The following is a 19,910-nucleotide window of genomic DNA, read 5'->3' as shown; positions in this document are numbered from 1 at the left end:
GGCTACTTGATGAAGTACCAGAGAGACATTATATGGCAATGTCTGACCGTGCAAAAGAGTAGTAGATGATGTTCTACCTTTTGCTGATGTTCCACCTGAGTTGATTTTTGAAGACTTAGAACGTACTTTCCCTCGCTCTAGTAGTTTAGAGGGACTAGGTGAGTATAGAGTCTAGGCTAGCCTGGGTACCAGCTTAGGCACTTCTTGAATAGGTCAGGGCCTAGGATGTTACATGTATATATATGTATATAGTTATTATCTAGCTATATCTAGGGGTGTTCTAACTAAAAGTCTATACTTACATAAAAATTGGATCACTGAATGTTGTTGACTGCTTGTGATGTATTTATGTGTGGTTGTTTATAACTGTTTTATCTATTATCAGTTGTGAATTGATTATGAATGATTCCGCCTATTAATCCAAATGTTTTCAAATATATATATATATATATATATACCCCGCAAATTAACTACATTTTTAACAACGAATCAGGCTCATATGATAAATAATAGATAATAATTAGGAAGACAAATTAGAAGCACTCAGTTTCCGGTATGATCTAGACATACTAAAAATTGGGTCGTTACAATTTGGTATCAGAGCAGTTCGTTCCCAATAGAGCCTGGGGAGTGGACTGACTATACTTCATTGCATACTCTGCTTGTGTGTCTCATGCTGTTAGGGTATCTTCAAGATACATTTGGCATGAATGTCTATGAGTGCTCATTTTGGGAATGATCGTGTCTAACTTGAGATATTAAGACTGATCACCTTAATATTGATTGTTTGGTGCGGATAAGACCTCAATGACTATGAATAGGCATGGTTTAATCGAGTTCCGAACGACAAATTCGTGTGAGGCACAACTATTCTTATAGCTGTTATGATCTCCATGGCCATGGCTATGTGATATTTAGATGCTGTAAGGAACGAACTGATATCTTTGTCAGGATGGCTTGAAGGAAATAGACTGCCTGAAGGTGGATTCTTGCATGCGGCTGAAATTTTAAAGGCAAACTTTTCTTTTAGGAGGGTAGAATGTAACAACCCTGATTTTCGAGTATGCGAGATCTTTTCTGAAGGCATGGATTTTGCCAGAAGATCAGTAAAGGGAACACCTCTTCTATATCAACAAGTATCTCAATCCTCATTGTCATTATGTCATCCTTAAGCTAGAACCTTTTCCGAGGCACGCTCGATAATGCGGTCACGAAGAACCTAGTTTTTGAACCGTATCAGTTGGCAGTTTTGATTATGATTTTTGTAAATAGTCTCTGTTTGATGAACCGGAGTCGATTCATGAGAAGAGAGAGATAATAGTATAATTTTATCATTATATTAGTATTAGAAAATGCTTGAATGATATTATAAGATTACCTGGTCTGTTTTAGTTAAAAACAGAAAAATCGGTTTAACTGGGTTTACGGTTTACTGGTGCAGCTTAGCAGCAGCACTCTCTGATGACTTTAGCAATGCTAAGGCCTCATCATACATGTTCTATTCTCATAATAAATATGTTACTAGTGTCATTTATGCTAGTAGCTCAGAAAATAATTTTTAGAGATGTTTTTACGAGTGTTCCGATACATCTAGTTTTAGTAGTTATACACCTGAGATATTTTAATATTATTTTAACCCACCTCCAAGCCAACCAATCACAACTCACCTTACACCCCCAAGAACTCCAAGGTTGTCTCATTTCATCATTTTGGTCGAAAATAACAAGAGAGAAAAGAGAGAAACTTTCATGAACACTTAATCTTCAAAGCTTGATTTCTTCTGAACTAAAACTCAAATCAAAACTCCGATTTCACCAAAATGATCCTCTCTTCTTCCTCTACATAACCATGTGACTTATCAAAACTGGAAATAAGGTGAGATGGCTGTCTCCCTCCCTCTTCATTTCGGTTTTCAAGGAAACATGCTTAAACAAGTGTTTTCTTGATGTTCTCCCTTAGATCTCTTGCTTAGCTTGACTTGTGGGCCAAAGATCTTTGATTTCCTGCACGTTTAAGGTGAGGATAACCCTCCTAAGATGCTTCTGAAGTTCGTTTAGTTGATGGTTTAGAGTTTTAAAGTTGTTCTTGATGTGTTTTAGGAGGAAAAAGTGCTTTAAGAACACTTCAAAGAGTAACCGGATTTGGAGCAGCAAATCAAGGTAGGGATTGACGAATTAAATCTTGATTGATTGTGTTTGAGTTGTGTGATTATGATATGGTTTGGCTGTGCTTGAAATTGATTGTTTGTATGAGTAATTCTTGTTGAAATTTTGGTGAAAATTTGATGAAATTCAAGCTATGAATGTGCGTTCTTATGGCTGCTGGAAAATGAAACCCTAGAGCTTAAATTGGGGTTCAATTTGTGTTAAAATCATGTAGAAAATATGGGGTTTTAGTGGCTGAGAATTTATTTTGAATTTTGGTAAAAATCGGTTCCTGAAAAGACTGAAAAACGGGTGAAGACAGAGAAAGAATCTGAAGAATTTACGAAGAACACGAAGAACACTTTGAGTGTGGTGAAGAACATTGAAGAACACCTTTTAGATCTTAAAAAGGGCAAGGTTGTAATTATTTTGGTGTTTGAGGGGTTATTTGGTAATTTCTGAAAGTTAGGGTGGTTAAAGTAGAAATATTAAAAGTTACCGGTGGTAAAAAGTGAATTTTAAAGGTTAAAAGTTAAAGTGGGGTAATTTTAGAAAATATATTAATAAAATAATAAATAATAATAAAATATTAAATAATAATATTTAATTAAAAATAATATTTTAATAAAAATAATAAAATAATGCGAAAAAGGCAGTTTTCTGTAAAAGCTTTAGAAAGATAACTTTAAGTGCAGAATCTCATAATTACCTTCATAAAACACTTAGGGAGTGGTAATAACATGTTAGTGAGGCAAAGATAAAAGAAAGATAAAAAGTTGAAGAAAAAATAAAAGTCGAAGAAAAAGTCTGTAAAGTTTTAATAACAGAAAATCAGACAGAGATTAGTGAACGAACTAGGGCAACATAGTTAGTCATTGAATTGCGACTAGGGTTAGGTATTATATGAAAAGTTAGACTGTTTCAGTATAGACTTAATGAACCTATACTTGGGACAGACTAACTATTCATACCGAAATTTACATAAGCTTTAAATACATACGTTAAACAGAGAAATCAGAGCAGAGTAAAGAAACACAGAGAATAGAGTAATCAGAGAAAAGTAAAGAGGTACAAAGAAAAGAGTAACCAGAGTAGAATAAAGGGATACAGAAAAAAGAGTAATCTGATAAAGAGAAATGGTTTGAGTTAAGATGTTGTAAAAGTAAAAGCTGTAAAGTTTGTACAGTATGATTGAACAGAGAAAGAAAGAGGTACTGCATAAGAATGTGAAAATGATGATGAATAATGAGAATGATGATGAATGATGATAATGAGAATGATTATGTAATGATCTGCTGCGTGAAGGCAGTCAGATAGATAGTGGTACGACCACAGAACGTTTTCCAGTGTTACACAGCTATTGAGAGCTGTACCTGCAACTGATAACCTGGGATCACTTGCAGAGGATATTAATTCATACACGGCTAGAATGCTGCACCTGTAAGGCAAGGATTGCTTACAGAGAATATGATTTCATACATGGCTAGAATGTCGTCACCTGAAAGGCAGAGTTTGCTTACAGAGGATACGACGCATACGTCGGTTAGTGAGAACTGTACCTATGCTGACTGGAAAACCATACACGTTTCAGCTGCTTCGGGTTACGTCGGGAGCGGTAGAAACTGACAGATGAGCTCATTACCTGCGCTAGGGCTAGACATGCATCATACTTGGTTGTGCATTTCCTTTGTTATGATTGTGGTATGAATGTATGCTTTCCTTGTTTGTATTCCATTCTCTTCTCTTGTGTTATTTTCTTGTATTCTTGTGTTTGTGTTCTGCTATCTATTTTCTCTATCTTCTCTACTTATCTGTGTTTTCTAATTACTGCTTCTTTGTATTCTGCTAATAGTCTGCTAAACAACATAGAATTAATGAACTTAACTAATAACCCCGGCCCTACTAAGAACTCCCCAGTTCTTACCCCTTCTCTCTCCCTTCCCCCTTCAGATAGAAGCATGAGTTCCCTTCCGTAATTCGCTGACGATCGTACGCAAAAAAAGGATTCCGCTCTAGGTAGTCTTCTGAGTCTAGAGTGAACTCCATTTTCTGTTTATATGTATATACTATGAGACCAGCCAACGTCTGCACCCCGTTCGTATGCGCACTTTAGCCTAAATCCTGTGTACGAGACTCCTGTTGTGTGGCTACTTGATGAAGTACCAGAGAGACATTATATGGCAATGTCTGACCGTGCAAAAGAGTAGTAGATGATGTTCTACCTTTTGCTGATGTTCCACCTGACTTGATTTTTGAAGACTTAGAACGTACTTACCCTCGCTTTAGTAGTTTAGAGGGACTAGGTGAGTATAGAGTCTAGGCTAGCCTGGGCAGCAGCTTAGGCACTTCTTGAACAGGTCAGGGCCTAGGATGTTGTATGTATATATATGTATATAGTTATTATCTAGCTATATCTAGGGGTGTTCTAACTAAAATTCTATACTTACATAAAAGTTGGATCACTGAATGTTGTTGACTGCTTGTGATGTATTTATGTGTGGTTGTTTATAACTGTTTTATCTATTATCAGTTGTGAATTGATTAAGAATGATTCCGCCTATTAATCCAAATGTTTTCAAATATATATATATATATACCCCGCAAATTAACTACATTTTTAACAACGAATCAGGCTCATATGATAAATAATAGATAATAATTAGGAAGACAAATTAGAAGCACTCAGTTTCCGGTATGATCTAGACGTCGTTACAATTTGGTATCAGAGAAGTTCGTTCCCAATAGAGCCTGGGGAGTGGACTGACTATACTTTATTGCATACTCTGCTTGTGTGTCTCATGCTGTTAGGGTATCTTCAAGATACATTTGGCATGAATGTCTATGAGTGCTCATTTTGGGAATGATCGTGCCTAACTTGAGATATTAAGACTGATCACCTTAATATTGATTGTTTGGTGCGGATAAGACCTCAAGGACTATGAATAGGCATGGTTTAATCGAGTTCCGAACGACAAATTCTTGTGAGGCACAACTATTCTTATAGCTGTTATGATCTCCATGGCCATGGCTATGTGATATTTAGATGCTGTAAGGAACGAACTGATATCTTTGTCAGGATGGCTTGAAGGAAATAGACTGCTTGAAGATGGATTCTTGCATGCGGCTGAAATTTTGAGGGAAAAATTTTCTTTTAGGAGGGTAGAATGTAACAACCCTGATTTTCGAGTATGCGAGATCTTTTCTGAAGGCACGGATTTTGCCAGAAGATCAGTAAAGGGAACACCTCTTCTATATCAACAAGTATCTCAATCCTCATTGTCATTATGTCATCCTTAAGCTAGAACCTTTTCCGAGGCAAGCTCGATAACGCGGTCACGAAGAACCTAGTTTTTGAATCGTATCAGTTGGCAGTTTTGATTCTGATTTTCGTAAATAGTCTCTGTTTGACGAACCGGAGTCGATTCATGAGAGGAGAGAGATAATAGTATAATTTTATCATTATATTAGTATTAGAAAATGCTTGAATGATATTATAAGGTTACCTTGTCTGTTTTAGTTAAAAACAGAAAAATCGGTTTAACCGGGTTTACGGTTTACTGGTGCAGCTTAGCACCAGCACTCTCTGATGACTTTAGCAATGATAAGGCCTCATCATACATGTTCTATTCTCATAATAAATATATTACTAGTGTCATTTATGCTAGTAGCTCAGAAAATAATTTTTAGAGATGTTTTTACGAGTGTTCCGATACATCTAGTTTTAGTAGTTATACACCTGAGATATTTTAATATTATTTTAACCCACCTCCAAGCCAACCAATCACAACTCACCTTACACCCCCAAGACCTCCAAGGCTGTCTCATTTCATCATTTTGGTCGAAAATAACAAGAGAGAAAAGAGAGAAACTTTCATGAACACTTAATCTTCAAAGCTTGATTTCTTCTGAACTAAAACTCAAATCAAAACTCCGATTTCACCAAAATGATCCTCTCTTCTTCCTCTACATAACCATGTGACTTATCAAGACTGGAAATAAGGTGAGATGGCTGTCTCCCTCCCTCTTCAATTCGGTTTTCAAGGAAACATGCTTAAACAAGTGTTTTCTTGATGTTCTTCCTTAGATCTCTTGCTTAGCTTGACTTGTGGGCCAAAGATCTTTGATTTCCTGCACGTTTAAGGTGAGGATAACCTTCCTAAGATACTTCTGAAGTTCGTTTAGTTGATGGTTTAGAGTTTTAAAGTTGTTCTTGATGTTTTTTAGGAGGAAAAAGTGCTTTAAGAACACTTCAAAGAGTAACCGGATTTGGAGCAGCAAATCAAGGTAGGGATTGACGAATTAAATCTTGATTGATTGTGTTTGAGTTGTGTGATTATGATATGGTTTGGCTGTGCTTGAAATTGATTGTTTGTATGAGTAATTCTTGTTGAAATTTTGGTGAAAATTTGATGAAATTCAAGCTATGAATGTGTGTTCTTATGGCTGCTGGAAAATGAAATCCTAGAGCTTAAATTGGGGTTCAATTTGTGTTAAAATCATGTAGAAAAGATGGGGTTTTAGTGGCTGAGAATTTATTTTGAATTTTGGTAAAAATTGGTTCCTAAAAAGACTGAAAAATGGGTGAAAACAGAGAAAGAATCTGAAGAATTTAAGAAGAACACGAAGAACACTTTGAGTGTGGTGAAGAACATTGAAAAACACCTTTTAGATCTTAAAAAGGGCAAGGTTATAATTATTTTGGTGTTTGAGGGGTTATTTGGTAATTTCTGAAAGTTAGGGTGGTTAAAGTAGAAATATTAAAAGTTACCGGTGGTAAAAAGTGAATTTTAAAGGTTAAAAGTTAAAGTGGAGTAATTTTCGAAAATATATTAATAAAATAATAAATAATAATAAAATATTAAATAATAATATTTAATTAAAAATAATATTTTAATAAAAATAATAAAATAATGCGAAAAAGGCAATTTTCTGTAAAAGCTTTAGAAAGATAACTTTAAGTGCAGAATCTCATAATTATCTTCATAAAACACTTAGGGAGTGGTAATAACATGTTAGTGAGGCAAAGATAAAAGAAAGATAAAAAGTTGAAGAAAAAATAAAAGTCGAAGAAAAAGTCTGTAAAGTTTTAATAACAGAAAATCAGACAGAGATTAGTGAACGAACTAGGGCAACATAGTTAGTCATTGAATTGCGACTAGGGTTAGGTATTATATGAAAAGTTAGACTGTTTCAGTATAGACTTAATGAACCTATACTTGGGACAGACTAACTATTCATACCGAAATTTACATAAGCTTTAAATACATACGTTAAACAGAGAAATCAGAGCAGAGTAAAGAAACACAGAGAATAGAGTAATCAGAGAAAAGTAAAGAGGTACAAAGAAAAGAGTAACCAGAGTAGAATAAAGGGATACAGAAAAAAGAGTAATCTGATAAAGAGAAATGGTTTGAGTTAAGATGTTGTAAAAGTAAAAGCTGTAAAGTTTGTACAGTATGATTGAACAGAGAAAGAAAGAGGTACTGCATAAGAATGTGAAAATGATGATGAATAATGAGAATGATGATGAATGATGATAATGAGAATGATTATGTAATGATCTGCTGCGTGAAGGCAGTCAGATAGATAGTGGTACGACCACAGAACGTTTTCCAGTGTTACACAGCTATTGAGAGCTGTACCTGCAACTGATAACCTGGGATCACTTGCAGAGGATATTAATTCATACACGGCTAGAATGCTGCACCTGTAAGGCAAGGATTGCTTACAGAGAATATGATTTCATACATGGCTAGAATGTCGTCACCTGAAAGGCAGAGTTTGCTTACAGAGGATACGACGCATACGTCGGTTAGTGAGAACTGTACCTATGCTGACTGGAAAACCATACACGTTTCAGCTGCTTCGGGTTACGTCGGGAGCGGTAGAAACTGACAGATGAGCTCATTACCTGCGCTAGGGCTAGACATGCATCATACTTGGTTGTGCATTTCCTTTGTTATGATTGTGGTATGAATGTATGCTTTCCTTGTTTGTATTCCATTCTCTTCTCTTGTGTTATTTTCTTGTATTCTTGTGTTTGTGTTCTGCTATCTATTTTCTCTATCTTCTCTACTTATCTGTGTTTTCTAATTACTGCTTCTTTGTATTCTGCTAATAGTCTGCTAAACAACATAGAATTAATGAACTTAACTAATAACCCCGGCCCTACTAAGAACTCCCCAGTTCTTACCCCTTCTCTCTCCCTTCCCCCTTCAGATAGAAGCATGAGTTCCCTTCCGTAATTCGCTGATGATCGTACGCAAAAAAAGGATTCCGCTCTAGGTAGTCTTCTGAGTCTAGAGTGAACTCCATTTTCTGTTTATATGTATATACTATGAGACCAGCCAACGTCTGCACCCCGTTCGTATGCGCACTTTAGCCTAAATCCTGTGTACGAGACTCCTGTTGTGTGGCTACTTGATGAAGTACCAGAGAGACATTATATGGCAATGTCTGACCGTGCAAAAGAGTAGTAGATGATGTTCTACCTTTTGCTGATGTTCCACCTGACTTGATTTTTGAAGACTTAGAACGTATTTTCCCTCGCTTTAGTAGTTTAGAGGGACTAGGTGAGTATAGAGTCTAGGCTAGCCTGGGCACCAGCTTAGGCACTTCTTGAATAGGTCAGGGCCTAGGATGTTTTATGTATATATAAGTATATAGTTATTATCTAGCTATATCTAGGGGTGTTCTAACTAAAAGTCTATACTTACATAAAAGTTGGATCACTGAATGTTGTTGACTGCTTGTGATGTATTTATGTGTGGTTGTTTATAACTGTTTTATCTGTTATCAGTTGTGAATTGATTATGAATGATTCCGTCTATTAATCCAAATGTTTTCAAAAAAAAAATATATATACCCCGCAAATTAACTACATTTTTAACAACGAATCAGGCTCATATGATAAATAATAGATAATAATTAGGAAGACAAATTGGTAGCACTCAGTTTCCGGTATGATCTAGACATACTAAAAATTGGGTCGTTACAATTTGGTATCAGAGAAGTTCGTTCCTAATAGAGTCTGGGGAGTGGACTGACTATACTTCATTGCATACTCTGCTTGTGTGTCTCATGCTGTTAGGGTTTCTTCAAGATACATTTGGCATGAATGTCTATGAGTGCTCATTTTAGGAATGTCCGTGCCTAACTTGAGATATTAAGACTGATCACCTTAATATTGATTGTTTGGTGCGGATAAGACCTCAATGACTATGAATAGGCATGGTTTAATCGAGTTCCGAACGACAAATTCGTGTGAGGCACAACTATTCTTATAGCTGTTATGATCTCCATGGCCATGGCTATGTGATATTTAGATGCTGTAAGGAACGAACTGATATCTTTGTCAGGATGGCTTGAAGGAAATAGACTGCTTGAAGATGGATTCTTGCATGCGGCTGAAATTTTGAGGGCAAAATTTTCTTTTAGGAGGGTAGAATGTAACAACCCTGATTTTCGAGTATGCGAGATCTTTTCTGAAGGCACGGATTTTGCCAGAAGATCAGTAAAGGGAACACCTCTTCTATATCAACAAGTATCTCAATCCTCATTGTCATTATGTCATCCTTAAGCTAGAACCTTTTCCGAGGCAAGCTCGATAACGCGGTCACGAAGAACCTAGTTTTTGAACCGTATCAGTTGGCAGTTTTGATTCTGATTTTCGTAAACAGTCTCTGTTTGACGAACCGGAGTCGATTCATGAGAGGAGAGAGATAATAGTATAATTTTATCATTATATTAGTATTAGAAAATGCTTGAATGATATTATAAGATTACCTGGTCTGTTTTAGTTAAAAACAGAAAAATCGGTTTAACCGGGTTTACGGTTTACTGGTGCAGCTTAGCACCAGCACTCTCTGATGACTTTAGCAATGATAAGGCCTCATCATACATGTTCTATTCTCATAATAAATATGTTACTAGTGTCATTTATGCTAGTAGCTCAGAAAATAATTTTTAAAGATGTTTTTACGAGTGTTCCGATACATCTAGTTTTAGTAGTTATACACCTGAGATATTTTAATATTATTTTAACCCACCTCCAAGCCAACCAATCACAACTCACCTTACACCCCCAAGAACTCCAAGGTTGTCTCATTTCATCATTTTGGTCGAAAATAACAAGAGAGAAAAGAGAGAAACTTTCATGAACACTTAATCTTCAAAGCTTGATTTCTTCTGAACTAAAACTCAAATCAAAACTCCGATTTCACCAAAATGATCCTCTCTTCTTCCTCTACATAACCATGTGACTTATCAAGACTGGAAATAAGGTGAGATGGCTGTCTCCCTCCCTCTTCAATTTGGTTTTCAAGGAAACATGCTTAAACAAGTGTTTTCTTGATGTTCTTCCTTAGATCTCTTGCTTAGCTTGACTTGTGGGCCAAAGATCTTTGATTTCCTGCACATTTAAGGTAAGGATAACCTTCCTAAGATGCTTCTGAAGTTCGTTTAGTTGATGGTTTAGAGTTTTAAAGTTGTTCTTGATGTGTTTTAGGAGGAAAAAGTACTTTAAGAACACTTCAAAGAGTAACCAGATTTGGAGCAGCAAATCAAGGTAGGGATTGACGAATTAAATCTTGATTGATTGTGTTTGAGTTGTGTGATTATGATATGGTTTGGCTGCGCTTGAAATTGATTGTTTGTATGAGTAATTCTTGTTGAAATTTTGGTGAAAATTTGATGAAATTCAAGCTATGAATGTGCGTTCTTATGGCTGCTGGAAAATGAAACCCTAGAGCTTAAATTGGGGTTCAATTTGTGTTAAAATCATGTAGAAAATATGGGGTTTTAGTGGCTGAGAGTTTATTTTGAATTTTGGTAAAAATCGGTTCCTGAAAAGACTGAAAAACGGGTGAAAACAGAGAAAGAATCTGAAGAATTTACGAAGAACACGAAGAACACTTTGAGTGTGGTGAAGAACATTGAAGAACACCTTTTAGATCTTAAAAAGGGCAAGGTTGTAATTATTTTGGTGTTTGAGGGGTTATTTGGTAATTTCTGAAAGTTAGGGTGGTTAAAGTAGAAATATTAAAAGTTACCGGTGGTAAAAAGTGAATTTTAAAGGTTAAAAGTTAAAGTGGGGTAATTTTCGAAAATATATTAATAAAATAATAAATAATAATAAAATATTAAATAATAATATTTAATTAAAAATAATATTTTAATAAAATAATAAAATTATGCAAAAAAGACAGTTTTCTGTAAAAGCTTTAGAAAGATAACTTTAAGTGCAGAATCTCATAATTACCTTCATAAAACACTTAGGAAGTGGTAATAACATGTTAGTGAGGCAAAGATAAAAGAAAGATAAAAAGTTGAACAAAAAATAAAAGTCGAAGAAAAAGTCTGTAAAGTTTTAATAAGAGAAAATCAGACAGAGATTAGTGAACGAACTAGGGCAACATAGTTAGTCATGGAATTGCGACTAGGGTTAGGTATTATATAAAAAGTTAGACTGTTTCAGTATAGATTTAATGAACCTATACTTGGGACAGACTAACTATTCATACCGAAATTTACATAAGCTTTAAATACATACGTTAAATAGAAAAATCAGAGCAGAGTAGAGAAACACAGAGAACAGAGTAATCAGAGAAAAGTAAAGAGATACAGAGAAAAGAGTAACCAGAGTAGAATAAAGGGATACAGAGAAGAGAGTAATCTGATAAAGAGAAATTGTTTGAGTTAAGATGTTGTAAAAGTAAAAGATGTAAAGTTTGTACAGTTTGATTGAACAGAGAAAGAAAGAGGTACTGCATAAGAATGTGAAAATGATGATGAATAATGAGAATGATGATGAATGATGATAATGAGAAAGATTATGTAATGATCTGCTGCGTGAAGGCAGTCAGATAGATAGTGATACGACCACAGAACGTTTTCCAGTGTTACACAGCTATTGAGAGCTGTACCTGCAACTGATAACCTGGGATCACTTGCAGAGGATATTAATTCATACACAGCTAGAATGCCGCACCTGTATGGCAAGGATTGCTTACAGAGAATATGATTTCATACACGGCTGGAATACCGCCACCTGTAAGGCAGAGTTTGCTTACAGAGGATATGACGCATACGTCGGTTAGTGAGAACTGTACCTATGCTGACTGGAAAACCATACCCGTTTCAGCTGCTTCGGGTTACGTTGGGAGCGGGTAGAAAACGACAGATGAGCTCATTACCTGCGCTAGGGCTAGACATGCATCATACTTGGTTGCGCATTTCCTTTGTTATGATTGTGGTATGAATATATACTTTCCTTGTTTGTATTCCATTCTCTGCGCTCGTGTTATTTTCTTGTATTCTTCTTTTTGTATTCTGCTATCTATTTTCTCTATCTTCTCTACTTATCTGTGTTTTCTAATTACTGCTTCTTTGTATTCTGCTAATAGCCTGCTAAACAACATAGAATTAATGAACTTAACTAATAACCCCGGCCCTACTAAGAACTCCCCAGTTCTTACCCCTTCTCTCTCCCTTCTCCTTTCAGATGGAAGCATGAGTTCCCTTTCGTAATTCGTTGACGATCGTATGCAAAAAAAAGATTCCGCTCTAGGTAGTCTTCTGAGTCTAGAGTGAACTCCGTTTCTGTTTATATGTATATACTGTGAGACCAGCCAACGTCTGCACCCCGTTCGTATGCACACCTTAGCCTAAATCCTGTGTACGAGACTCTTGTTGTATGGCTACTTGATGAAGTACCAGAGAGACGTTATATGACAATGTCTGACCATGCAAAAGAGTAGTAGATGATGATCTACCTTTTGCTGATGTTCCACCTGACTTGATTTTTGAAGACTTAGAACGTACTTTCCCTCGCTTTAGTAGTTTAGAGGGACTAGGTGAGTATAGAGTCTAGGCTAGCCTGGGCACCAGCTTAGGGACTTCTTGAACAGGTCAGGGCCTAGGATGTTGTATCTATATATATGTATACAGTTATTATCTAGCTATATCTAGGGGTGTTCTAACTAAAAGTCTATACTTACATAAAAGTTGGATCACTGAATGTTGTTGACTACTTGTGATGTATTTATGTGTGGTTGTTTATAACTGTTTTATCTGTTATCAGTTGTGAATTGATTATGAATGATTCCGTCTATTAATCCAAATGTTTTCAAAATATATATATATATATATACCCCACAAATTAACTACATTTTTAACAACGAATCAGGCTGATATGATAAATAATAGATAATAATTAGGAAGACAAATTGGTAGCACTCAGTTTCCGGTATGATCTAGACATACTGAAAATTGGGTCGTTACAGGCGTGGCACGCCAAGGCCAGGCATGGCACACCAACTATACATTCCAGAGAGCATTCTTGAAGACCCACAAGGGGCGTGGCAAGCCAGGCTGGGCGTGGCACGCCAACCCTATCATCTACAGGGGGGTGGCATGCCAGATTGAAGGCATGACACACCCGTTCAACTAAGCAGAGGAGAGTGGAAGTTTCAACACAATGGGCGTGCCACTAGATGTTTGAGGCATGGCACACGAACCTTGTTCATATTCTAGTCGTGCCACTTGAGATTGAAGGCATGGCACGCCAGCACAAACCTCCAAGGAAGAAGATCAATGGGCGTGCCACTTTGGATTTTAGGTGTGGCACGCCAAGGCAATATGAACAGGGGCGTGCCACTTGATGACTAGGGCATGGCATGCCAAACTTGCTCGCATGAGGGGCATGCCACTTGAATACGGGGCGTCGCACGCCAGTTCACTGGACTAGAGAAGGTTGATCTTGCATTAATAAGGGCGTGGCACCTGAGCGTGGCACGCCAATTCAACTCTCCAGAGAAGACAATGAAGGCCTTATTGAGGGTGTGGCACGCCACTGCTGGGTGTGGCATGCCAAATATATTTTCTAGAGGAGAAGGCTGAAGAGTCCATTAAGGGCGTGGCACGCCAGTTCTGGGCGTGCCACGCTAGTTCAAGTTTCCAGATAGGAAGAAGGGAGAAGTCACAATGGGCGTGCCACTTGAGCTCGAAGGCGTGGCACGCCAAGCTAGCTAAACAAAGGAGGCGTGCCAGTTGGAAGCTAGGCATGGCACGCCAAGCCAAGCTGAGAAGCTGGGCGCGGCACGCCGCTCACACGTCAGGCACATAGTTCATTTTAATGAGTTTTTCTTTTATTTTCAATTGTAATTTTCTTTTCCTTTTTGTATTTTTCATTTTCTAGTTATAGGAGTAGTATAAATACCTCCTGGAAGTACTGAAAAAGGGGATGGTTGATCAGTTGATTAGTGGGATTGGCTAGTGGTAGTTTTACTTCACTTCATCTTCTTCCATCTCTTGTACTTTTCTCCAAGCTATAAGTAGCTAAACTCCCTCTCATTGGGAGAGGGAGCTCTATTGTACTTGATGCATTAATGATAGTGAATTTCTTCTTCTCTTCGTCTTCTCTTTGATTTGCTTGAAGGAATTTTGTTTATCAAGTCTAGTGTTCAATCATCTTGGAAAAGAGGTTGAATGCAATTTGGGTTTCATGGGAACCTTGGAAAAGGAAACATGGAACCATGCTTGAAATCCCTTCTCACACTTGAGTAGATCTGGGTTTTGGGATTGGATACGGTGACATGAAATCCACCCACCATTTGGATCTATGAGGATGTGTGGTATAATCAGGGACTAAGCTTATCTCTCTTCATGAGCAATTAGACCAAGGAATTGGCTGATTATCAAGATTTGAGATATTGAAACACCAAGTAATTGGGGTTCAATCAATCATGATTGCCAAGAGGACAATGAGTTGTGTGATTGAAGAAGAGATGATCTAGATTTGATCCAAAGAGAGCAACATCTCCTAATCCTAATGAATTTCCCCTATTCTTATCTTTCCTATTCTTTATAGCTTTCCTTACTTTCTGCCATTATCCATTCCCCATTTACAATTCAGTCATTTATGTACCAGCACTTTAAATTCTTGTCATTTAATTTTCTGCACTTTATAGCTTTCCTTTATCTTTAAGTCATTTACATTTCTGCTATTTAGAATTCTGCACTCAACAATTCTTATCAATTAGCTTGACTAATTCACCCATTAATTAAAGTTGCCCAATCTATCAATCTCTGTGGGATTCGACCTCACTCTACTGTGAGTTATTACTTGATGACAATTTGGTATACTTGCCAAAGATGGATTCATTATAATTGATATAGTGAATTTGTACACCATCATGCCGCCAAGAAACGCCGCTGCCGCCGCTAAGATCCACTGTCGGTATCCACTGTCGGTAATGGTTTTAAGTTGGTTTTTGTTTCCTTTGAGTTTCTGGGAGCTTTATCATCACTGCATGTTTGTTACAGTTGCGATCGCCAGAGTTCTGGTCGCCGCTGTCTCTTGGGCTGGCTACTGGGGCTGCTGCCAAACCGGTTCAGTGATCGCCGCTATTTTGTTTTCTTATTACAATAAGTATTTATGTTTCGGAAATTCCTGCGTTAGTATTCTGTTATGGTTAGTTATAAACTCTGAGGTTCTTGTAACATAGGGTCGTGTTCTGAGCATTGCATGTCACTTTTAAGTTGCTATGATTACTGCGAAAGTGATCAGGGGCTGAGGTTTTGGTTGCTGTTGGTTTCAGGCTGAGAGAAAAGAGTTCTGTTGACGCGGTTGGGTTATGGTTTTGAATTGTCGAGGTAGGGGCTTTTCTAAATGCTTATTTATTTAAAATTTGAATTTTTATAAATAGATATGATGTGCAAAATGCATTTCTGGTGATTATGTAAGTTTTATGAATTGTCTGATTTGTTTTGGTTGAATATAGTTGTCTGTTTGATTGAAATATGGTCTGATTTTGTTAAATTGGAAATTTTTAAATAGTCTGATTTGAAATTATTTTAATATTTGAAAGTCTGAGTTTTGTTTTATTGGAAACTGATTTGGTCTTGAACCCGTTGGAAAGGGTTGATGATTGGTTTGGTTGGGACCCGAAAAGGGTGGCAAAGTCCAAGTTTTAGGGGAGATGCTGCCGAAATTTCTATAAAATCCGAGTCTTTGTTGAAATGTTATTTTGAAAATAACGAATTATGTTTGAACTTATTTATTAGGAAAATTATTATATTTTTTTTTAAAAGTAATTCATTTAAGAAAAGAATTATGTTTTAAAGTCGATTTAAATAAGAAAATACTTATGTTTTGGAATTTGATTAAATAAGCAGAATTTGAGGAGTTCTAGTGGATTTAAAAAAGAACTTGAATTTCAATCAATGATAAACCCTGATTTCGTGATTTATCTTGTGCTTATTTTGGGGGATTTTGTCACCTTTTCTCACATTTATTCAATGAAATAGCATGGTTTTGTAATTCTCCCTTGAATTTTGCTTAAGTATAAAACATGCTTTTTAGGCCCTAAATTGGTGATTTTAATTCACTTTATTTCCATTTGATGCCTTGATGTGTTTGATGAGTGAATTCAGGTCCATAAGGCAAGTATTGGATGGAAGAAATGAGGAGAAAAGCATACAAAAAGGGAGAATGCATGAAGAAACAAAGATTGGGGATGCACCAAAGGACGCGCACACGCACTAGGCGTGCACGCGCAAAAGCAGTTTCACCTATAGACGCGCACGCGTACACGCCGCATCTGCGCGGGTTGAGAATTTTCCAAGCGACGCGCACGCGCACATGGCGCGCACGCGCCGATACGCTCACGTGGCCCACTTGAAGGCAAAATGCTGGGGGTGATTTCTGAGCTGCCCAGGCCCAAATCCAACTTGTTTCTGAGTGTATTTCATGCAGAATTGAAGTCCAAGCAAGAAGAGAGCAATTAGTTTAGCCAACATGAGCCTTTAGTTAGTTTTCTAGAGAGAGAAGCTCCCTCTTCTCTCTAGAATTAGGTTAGGATTAGGTTAGACTATTTTAATTTCATGTTTGATTACTTGATCTCATCTTGTTTCTTTGATAATTTCCCATCTCTACATCTTGACTCTCTTAGTTTTTATGTTAATTTCTCATTTTGCTCTCTTTTGTGATGATGATTCATGTTGGATTTGTTTACATTTAATGCAATTTTGATGTTGATGTTTCTTTGATTGATGAATTGAGTTGTGATCTCCCTTTCTTGCAATTAATAGTGGTAAATTTTAGTAGCCTTGCAATTTATGATGTTGACTTTTATTGCATTCTAAGTGTTTGATGAATTGCTCTCTTTAGTTTTTGAGTAGTTTTGTCAACTTTTGGCCTAAGCAAAGGGACTTGAGTGATCTTGAGTTTTTTGTAATGGGTTTCGTGATTTGAGAACCCTGGATGATCAATTTGAAGCCCATTGACGCTAACCCACTACTAAGCCAATTAGTAGGTAGGTTAGGACTTAGGGGTGGATGTGATCAAGCCTGTTTGACATACTTCAAGTCTAGGAGTAAATGTTACGTACTTAAGGCTTCGAGAAGTAGACTTAATGGGTTGGTCTCTCATAATTATCAATAATTAGTTTGTTAACTAGGATGGTGATCTCAAGTACCCAAGTCTTAGCCAAGAGTTCTGTATTTTGCTTTCTTTACTTACTTAATCAGTTTACTTTCTTGTCATCTCATAAACAAACCCCCCTCCCCTCCCACCCCCCATTTTTCTACCCCATCATAGCCAATACGCATGCATTACATTGTTTCTTAGGGAGACGACCCGGAGTCCAAATACTCTGGTTAAAAATTCATTGGGGTTTGTTACTTGTGACAACCTAAATTTTTGTATGAAAGGACTATTGTTTGGTTTAGAAACTATACTTTACAATGAGAATTCATTAGTGGAATTCTAGACCACACAAAAGTCGCGTTCATCAAAATGGCACCGTTGCCGGGGATCCAACGGTGTTATGTTATTGGCTATTGTATATATTGTGAATAGCTTGAACTTTGGTTTGTTTACCAGTTTTCTACTAGTTAGGATTTTATTTTCTTTATTTTTTTATTGCCCTTTGTTTTTATTTTCTCTTTCATTATTAATTCTCATCTTTTTGGCTATGAGTGTAGTTTAAACTATGTTGTAGGAAATGGAAGCTCTAATGAGGATATGCATCAGGGATTTGAGAATCAAGGATGGGAGGAACCTCAAGCTTATGAACAACCTTCATGGCAACAACCTCCTACGAACTCTTATGGGTATAATTCTAATCCTAATGTATACCAGTCCAATGTGTGTGATGACCCTTATTGTGGTTGTCAACCACAATCATCATATGCATGTGACCCCATTCCTCAATATAGCCACACATCATACTCACAAGCCTCACACCACCATTCCACTCTACATGACCATAACTCATACACACCACATCAACCACCATTCGAATCATATATAGAACAACCATCATCCCAATACCGATATTCCCAAGAGCCACAATTTCCACATATACCACCTCAAGAACTCCACCAATATGAACCACCTTCCGAGTACAACAATCTTTCCTTAACCGATGAATTCTCTCTCCCACCACCACCCCCGACAAAGCCTTCATGTTAGAACTGAGAGACCTTGAATCTCGCATCTTAAGGCGGCAAGAGGAGGATGAAACTAAGTTTAAGGAGCTAAGAGCAAAGATAGCTAGCATGGTAGAAGCCGTAAATCGCCTAACATCTCACCTAAGTTTATGCACCTTAAGTACGCCCATTGTTAAATGTGGAGAAACAATCAAGGAGCTTAGTGAGGATATGAACTTGAAACTCCATGGTGAGGAAGGAGAATTGAAGCAAGAAGGACAACAAGAGGAGAAGATAGAGATTAGCGAACAAAAGGAAGTAGTGGATACGTTGAGCACATAAAGGAGTCCTGAATTGAAGAAACCTTTTCCAAGAAGTTTGGAGGAGATGTTGAAGAGAAGAGTAACGTTGCGGAAGTAAGCAAAGAGTTGAAGGAAATTGATCAAGAAGTAGGTTCCATCACTAGTGATTTTTTGCCCATGTTGATCAATCCCCTTGACAATCTTATTGAACCCTTCCCTAGTGGATTAGAAAGCAAGGTTGAGGAAGACTTGAAACCTCCAAGGCCTACTGAGGATGAAGAACTGGGAGAAGTATTCCATGCAACAAGCGCTTCTATCTATGATGATTCCGAATCAACATATGATCCTTTCGAGTTTGAAGAGTCCTTCCCCAATTTGACTAGACTTGATGATGAAGTAGATTTCACTATACCTCCTATCTATGATGAGAGTGATGGGGAAGAAGAGTGTGATCTTGAGGAAGCTTGGCATGAGGAGGAACTTAAAGAACCTTGCCAAGTGGTGGAAACCTCTAGAAGAGGATGGACGGGAGTAGAGCATGCTTTATCAAGATCTTTGGGAACTCCTCCACCTAATTCATCATCCAATCCTTCACTTGAGTGGGTAAAACTTCTAACTCTCAACTTTATTATCCCACTTGAGTATGGTTTGCTTGAAACGGATGGCCAACTTAGGGCGTTTTGTGGAATTAAGCGAAAGAGGAGGATGTTTAGTGGTTGGCGTTCTAAATCTAGGCTCATTATGGTGGGAAGCTCGAAATTGAAGAGCATGGATTGGTGTAATGCTCAATTAAATAGGTTTAGGAGAGTAGTTTAGTGCTTCCATGAGAATTCTGCTTTCTTGTCACCCAGACAAAGTCAAGGCAATCAACTAGAAGATGGGTGCGAGGACAAGATATGGGATCCTGGACTATCCTATGATAGTCAATTTCGGGAGCTCACGTCTTGGAGAGGACCTCACCAAAGCTTAATGAAAAAGGTTGGAACTTCTAACAACCGATTGAAGGACAAGCACTCTTGGAGGTTCAAGGATG

General features: G+C 37.2%; 1 pseudogene; it reads right to left on the bottom strand.

Annotated features, from left to right (window-relative positions):
• Nucleotides 1-18,613, bottom strand: part of LOC107608200 (B-box zinc finger protein 24-like) — a 51,463-nt pseudogene extending 32,850 nt beyond the window's left edge.
• Between the last annotated feature and the right edge of the window lie 1,297 nt (nucleotides 18,614-19,910).

Source organism: Arachis ipaensis, chromosome B7, assembly GCF_059453495.1.
Source record: "Arachis ipaensis isolate K30076 ecotype BB chromosome B7, ASM5945349v1, whole genome shotgun sequence".
Classification (NCBI taxonomy): Eukaryota; Viridiplantae; Streptophyta; class Magnoliopsida; order Fabales; family Fabaceae; genus Arachis; species Arachis ipaensis.
Note: the sequence above shows the minus strand (reverse complement) of the source record. Positions and strands in the feature narration are given on the sequence as shown.